Source organism: Capra hircus, chromosome 10, assembly GCF_001704415.2.
Source record: "Capra hircus breed San Clemente chromosome 10, ASM170441v1, whole genome shotgun sequence".
In the NCBI taxonomy this organism is placed as follows: domain Eukaryota; kingdom Metazoa; phylum Chordata; class Mammalia; order Artiodactyla; family Bovidae; genus Capra; species Capra hircus.
Genome location: NC_030817.1, coordinates 18,675,841 through 18,682,900, shown reverse-complemented (window position 1 = coordinate 18,682,900; position 7,060 = coordinate 18,675,841). Strand labels below are relative to the sequence as shown.

At 42.5% G+C, this 7,060-nt stretch overlaps 1 non-coding gene across 1 annotated transcript; it reads right to left on the bottom strand.

Annotated features, from left to right (window-relative positions):
- Nucleotides 6,561–6,632, bottom strand: TRNAC-GCA. Its single transcript has one exon. It is a non-coding gene; the product is annotated as a tRNA-Cys (tRNA).

Here is a 7,060-nt window from a genome sequence, read left to right as displayed (position 1 = left end):
CAGTAAATTTTTAGAACATTTAACTTCACATATCTTCCTCCAATTTATCTGTTATTATTGTCATGCATTTTACTTTGAAATTCTACAGTTGATATTCTCCTAGATTAACCATTTATTTATCCCTTTGTTTGTGTTTTATTCATTAATGTATTTCTAACCTTTCGACCTGAGATCTTTTTCATCTTACCTGGAAAAGAAAAACTTCTTGAGAATTCTAAAATTTTAGTGGGCTTGCTGATAGTGAACTCTCTTTTTGTTTGGCCAATAAAATACCTTTATTTTCCCTTCAGTTTTTGTCCAGATAATTTTGTAACTTAGAAATAATTTTAAATGCAAAGAAATTTGTAAAACTAGGACAAAGAACCTTTTGTTTTCCTGACCATTTCCAAATAAGTTGCCAATGGGATGCCCCAACATGCTTGAACACTTGGTGGTATAACACTTACAAACAAGGACATTCCCCATACATAACCAAAATACAATCAGAAAATTAACATTACACAGTATCACCATCTAATATAAAGACCCATTCCAAGTTTTGCTAATTGTTTCAATAATATCCTTTAGAAAACTAGAAGATCCAATTCAGGTGACATGTTGCATAAAACTATCATCTCTTTAGTCTCTTTCAACCTGGAATAGTTCCTCAGACTTCCCTTATGTTTTTTTTTTTTTTAAATTTTTATTTTTACTTTAGTTTACTTTACAATACTGTATTGGTTTTGCCATACATTGACATGAATCCACCACAGGTGTACATGAGTTCCCAAACATGAACCCCCCTCCCACCTCCCACCCCATATCATCTCTCTGGATCATCCCCGTGCACCAGCCCCAAGCATCCTGTATCCTTATGTTTTATAACCTTGAAACTTTTGAAGATTACAGGACAGTTATTTTGTAGAATGTCCCTCAACATGGGTTATCTGGTGTTCTCTTATGAATAGTTTCAAGTGATGTGTTTTGGTCAGGAATACTACAAAAGTGATGCTGTGTTCTTCTCACTGCATATTATCGGATGGTACCCAATCTAAATTTGTGTCATGACAGGTGATACTAACTTTGGTCACTTGATTAAGGTGGTATCTGTCAGGTTTCTCCTCTGTATAAATCACCCTTTCCCACTTTGTTATTAATAAGTATTTCTAGGCAATATCTTGAAATTACGTACCTATCCTTACTTCATTAAACTTTTACCCTCCAAGATGCAAATCAAAAATACAATGAGGTATCACCTCCCTCTGGTCAGAATTACCATCATCAAAAAGTCTAAAAATAATAAATGCTGGAGAAACTGTGAAGGGAAAGGAACCCTCTTACACTGTTGGCAGGAATGTAAATTAGCATAGCCACTGCGGAAAACAGTATGGAGTCTCCTTAAAATGCTAAAAATAGAGCTACCATATGATCCAACAATCCCATTCTTGGGCACATATCCAGAGAAAGCTATAACTTGAAAAGATACATGTACCCCAGTGTTGATAGCAGCACTATTTACAATAGCCAAGACATAAAAGAAACCTAAATGTCCATCCACAGCTGAATGGATAAAGATGTGCTATACATACACAATAGAATATTGCTTACCCATAAAAAAGAATGAAATAACGCCATTGCAGCAACATGGATGAACCTAGAGATTATTATGTCAAGTTAAGCCAAAGACAAATAGCATATCATATGTTATCACTTACATTCTACTGCAATATGTGGAATCTAAACAAGAAGATACTTAAAGCAACTATCCTTCAGTTAAAAAATAAATTTAAAATCTTTTAAAAAGAAGATACAAAGCAGAAATAGACCCACAGACATAGAAGAGAAACGTATGGTTACCAAAGGGGCAAGGGAAGGATAAATTAGAAGTCTGGGATTAACATATATACACTATAATATATAAACTAACCAATAAGGGCCTACTGTATAGCATAGATAACTGCACTCAATATTTGTTGGGTCTTAGTTGTAGCACACAGGATCTTTAGTTGCACACGTGGAATCTAGATTCCTGATTCAGGGATGAAACTCTGTCTTTCATAACCTGCATTGGAAGTGTGGAGTCTTAGTCACTGGATCACCAGTGAAGTAACCTTCATTTTTACAGAGTATTTTTCACCTTTTCCAGGCCAGCTTTCTCTAGTAGCAATGTCAACTATAAAACTAGGTGAAGCTGCAAGGACATGTCCAATTTATTACCCATATTGCCTAGACCTGAGTCAGCAGGACCGTCAAAAAATTCTCAAACACACAGACCTGATTTCAGCATTTATACAATATAAGAGTTTCTCTTCCTTCAGCTCCCTCTTGACTCCACCAGGTTCTTGCCTGGTGCCTCACTCAGAGCGGTTTGACAGTCCTGGCTCCCTTCACTCTCACGGTATTATCGCTGGGGGACCTGGACATTTCTTCCCTCCTAGTGATGCCAATTGATGCCAAGGAAATCTGAATCTTTCTTCATTTTTCTTGAACTCTGGGTTCTACCTTTTTTTTTTGTCAGAGGCCACTTTTCCTTAGATTTGTTTAGTTACATCTCCTCATTTCTTAAACATTATTAGACCTTTTATATTTATATTTATATTTATATTGCTTATCAGGGTAGGTGCAAGGCTGCAGAGATTTATGTCAAGGACAAGAATCAGATGTGCAGAGAGAAGCAGAGATGAGAGTTCACGTAGCTTTCAAAAGGCAAAGATAAAAATCACCTGGGTTCCTGATTCCTAATTCCAGTGCTACCTCCCCTTAGACACCTTGGTAGTGGTTTAGTCACTGAGTCATGTCTGACTCTTGCAACCCCATGAACTGTTACCTGCCAGGCTCCCCTGTCCATGAGATTTTCCAGGCAAGAATACTTGAGTGGGTTGCCATTTCCTTCTCCAGGGGATCTTCCTGACCCTGGGATGGAAGCTGGTCTCCTGAATTGCAGGCAGATTCTTTACTGACTGAGCTACCAGAGAAGGAAGGTTGGTTTAGACACCATGACATACCCCAAAATCCTTCTGCTAGATTCTGCTCTGGCTTGTGCTAGCCTGACTGGCTTTCTGGTGCTTTGCATGAAGAGGAGTGACTAGGACATCCATCTATCTGCAAATCTCAGTCCATCTAGCCAAAAAATCTCATCTAAAATCAGCACCGACAAACACTTTGCATTGGATAGTCCAGCCTACCTTAAGCAAATTCTGAGAATCACCTATTCCTATAACAATCTCATGTTGGTATCAGTTCAGCATTCTCGCCAATCAGATGGCCATGCACAAGCAGAGTATCTGCAGAGGCTGCTTCGGTCTTATAGTCCAGGGACCAGTGGATTTTGCCACACTTATGCATTGCATATTGCACTGCCATGGGCCCTATTCATTCTGAAGACGTCCCCCACAGCTCAGCACTTAAAACGCATATTTACAGAGCATGGAGAGTGTAGGCTTTGGCCGGAAAGTGCAAACTCTGACAACGAAACCAACTCAGAGATCCTTCCTTAATACAGAGCTGCTCAAGCTGTTACTCTCTTACGAAGTATCCTTTCAATTGCATTGTCATATTACCTTAATTTATTCAACATCTCCGAAACCTGAAAAACGACTCTAAATCACAGACCTCAAAGCCTTTATCTCACTCATTTTTATTCCCCTTAGAATTTATGTCCTGACTTCACTAGTCTAAAAATGATTGCTCTGGCTGCTTGCACGACACGATCTGCTGGGGGCGGAAAGCCCCAGCTGTGCTTTCTCTGCCTCTGACACCCCCCCCCCCCCCCCCCCCCCGGCAAATCATCACAACTCTACCAGGGCGTCCCTAATGGCATCGGCAGCAGTGGGCAATGCTCCCGCTCATCACTAGGGGCACGAGCACTGTGGGGCTAGTGGGAACAAATGTTTATTTAGCTCCAGAAAATGAGCCGATCCCACCATGAGACCCCATCCACAAAGGTGCAGTGAGAGGAAACAATTTATAGAAAGAGAAGCTTGTTCTGGGGAAGCCTCCACTGTAAAATGAAATGGTTAAAGCTTCTGCCACAAAACCTACCATGGCTGACACTTAGCCTCGTTTGAAGGAGGTATCACTTGAGACATGAGGGTGGAAAATCACACTTATGCCTCAGAATGGGAAAAAGGAAGCCTGGAAGCCACCCTCTGCGATTCTCCCTGCTCTCTTAAGAGAGTACAGTTGAGCTTCTGGGATGCCCTCTGTGTGGAAGACGATTACAGCGCAACTGTAGAGGTTCTGTTTCACTGAGTTCTTAGGTGCTCACAGTGGGTCAAGCACTGTTCTAAGTGCTTTGCAAAATCCACATGTATTTAATCTTCACATGGAGGTGGATAGCCTTAGTATCATTACTTTTCACTTGGGGAAACAGGCTCAGAGAGGTTAAGAAACATGCCCAAGATCCTACAGCTAAATAGGAAAGGAACAGGAATTTGAACACAGGCTGACTGACTCCATGGCACAGTCTCACGCTCTAGACTGCATGTGAGATGATCGTCAACAATAATAAGCAATGTAATTTATAAGGTGTGTCAATTTCCCTGGTGGTCCAATGGTTAAGCTTCCACTGCAGGGGGCTGGGGTTTGATCCCTGATTGGGGGAAGGAGGGGACTCTGCATGCCACGAGGTGAGGCCAAAAAAACTGTCTTCCTTCCAATATACAAAACACCTTCAAATGTTTTCTTCTTTATCCAGAGTGTAGTGTTTCTCTAATCTGGAAAAGTGGGATCACAGTACCTCAAATTACCTCTTTTAATGCTTAACAGAGGACTAGATAGTTAAATTTGGGAGAAAACAAGGAAGAAATTAATTTTGTGAGAGCATGTAGCTTTCAGTGTTGATTCATCTGAGAGAGGAGAGGACGCTATTTGTGGTTGCGGAGGCTCCATACTTTAGCCTTCTTGGTTTACTTGACTGTCTATATATATATGATTCTAGAAAATACAACAGAAACACCACAGTTTCCTCTCCTGGGATCAGGAATGACATTCCCACCAGATTTGTAAAAAGCCTCCCCAAGTGCAAGTACGTGGGTTTCTTGATGAATTCAGTTCTGCTTCAAGTCCACTGTAGTTCCCTAAATCTAAACGGAAGCCGAATACTTCCCTACTCCCTTCCTCCTGTCCCCTAAAGGCAATCCTCCTATCAGTGCTAAACAGAAACTCAAATGCAGAATTTACCAGGGAGGCATTAAATTTGGAACAATTACATGCATGAATCTTTTTTTTTCCTGTTCTTATTCTGCAGGATATTTTTTTTCCTTCTCTCAATCTACAGCTTCCTACTTCTATAAAGCTGTTGACACTGATAAAGCCAATCACGGGAAACAATGCAAATTCCTTTAATGTTCTTCAATCTTGCTGAGGAAATATTTGAATCACGCTCACAGAAGTTCTGGGCTTCCCTGGTGGCTCAGACAGTAAAGAATCCACCTGCAGTGCAGGAGACCTGGGTTCGATCCCTGGGTTGGGAAGATCCCCTGGAGGAGGGCATGGCAACCCATTCCAATATTCTTGCCTGGAGAATCCCATGGACAGAGCAGCCTGGCGGGCTACTCTGAGTCAGACACAATGGAGCGACTAACCACACGGAAGCTCTAGCAAGGTACTCTTCAGCAAGCCCTTTCTCACTTCCATTGTAGACCAATTTGGGAAGACCTCCAGGCTTGCAAATGTTTCATGAGAGATGGGGGTGCGGTTTTAATTATTTGCAGAATCCTCCAAATGGAAACACAGTCCTTGGCACTAAGTGAAAGAAAGTGAAAATGCTAGTCTCTCAGTCATGTCCCACTCTTTGCCATCCCATGGACTGATGCCCATCAGGCTCCTCTGCCCATGGAATTTTTCAGGAAAGAATATTGTAGTGGGTTACCATTTCCTTCTGCGGGGATCTTCCCACCCCAGAGATTGAACCCAGTCTCCCGAATTTCAGGCAGATTCTTTACCATCTGGGCCACCAGGGAAGCCCGGCACTAAGGAGGCATGGTAATAAAAGAAGTAGGCTTCTGCACGACCTACATGACCCAGAAAGGGCTCGGCTGATGCCTAATGGCCGAGAACCCTCTTTAGGTGGGCAGGGGCTGAAGAAATGCACAACTGAGGATGAATCCTGATGAAGACAATACTCTGTATCCAAAAGAGGCCAAAAAAGGCATTTCTGGGCTAATCTGGATGCCCTGAGGGTGTAGAGTCGCAACGTGTGGCACACTGAGCAGGAAACACAGGGGCCCCAGGCTAGGCATTTACAACCAGCCTCCGGTTTACAATTGGGCTCCAGGTGGACACTTAAAACTAGCATCCTGTTTGCATTTCCTGAAACAGAGATAGGTGGCTCCAGGTGAGGCATTTACAATCAGCCTCCTGTTTGCCCGCCTAAATGGAAGTAACAACAGAAACAGGGTAAATAGCCAGGCTTTGTCTCTTTGTGAACACCTTAAGATAATGAAAAAAGAAAGTGAAGTCGCTTAGTTGTGTCCAACTCTTTGAGACCCCATGGACTGTAACCTATTAGGCTCCTCCGACAATGGGATTTTCCAGGCAAGAATGCTGGAGTAGGTTGCCATTTCCTTCTCTAGGGGATCTTCCCGACCCAGGGATCGAACCTGGGTCTCCTGCACTGCAGGCAGACGCTTTACCATCTGAGCCACCAGGGAAGCCCCCTTAAGATAATAGTCATGACAGAAACAGAGAGGGGTTAAACCTTGTTTGCGTAAGGGATCAAGAGATCACATATTACCCCTCCTTGCGGCAAGGGAAACACTACACATGCGCAGAAAGACTCCTCAGGGGTCAAAAGTCAGGGGCCAATGCTAGGCCACAATCAATCTTGCTTCTCCCAGATGCCTTTGCGTCAAGATCCATATTGGCTGAGAGATGTGTGCACATCTATGGGGAAGGTTCTGAAACAAATTAGCCAAGGGGGACAAAACAAGGTGATTGGCCAGAAGGAAGACAAAGACCTGGAAGAACCGCCCTATATAAATGATTTAACCGCCTCTTTTCTGTGCTCGCCTCTTAAGGAGGATGCCCATGTCTTTCTCTCCAGGTGTGCATCTCTGCCTTGCTTCTAGCATAACAGTTT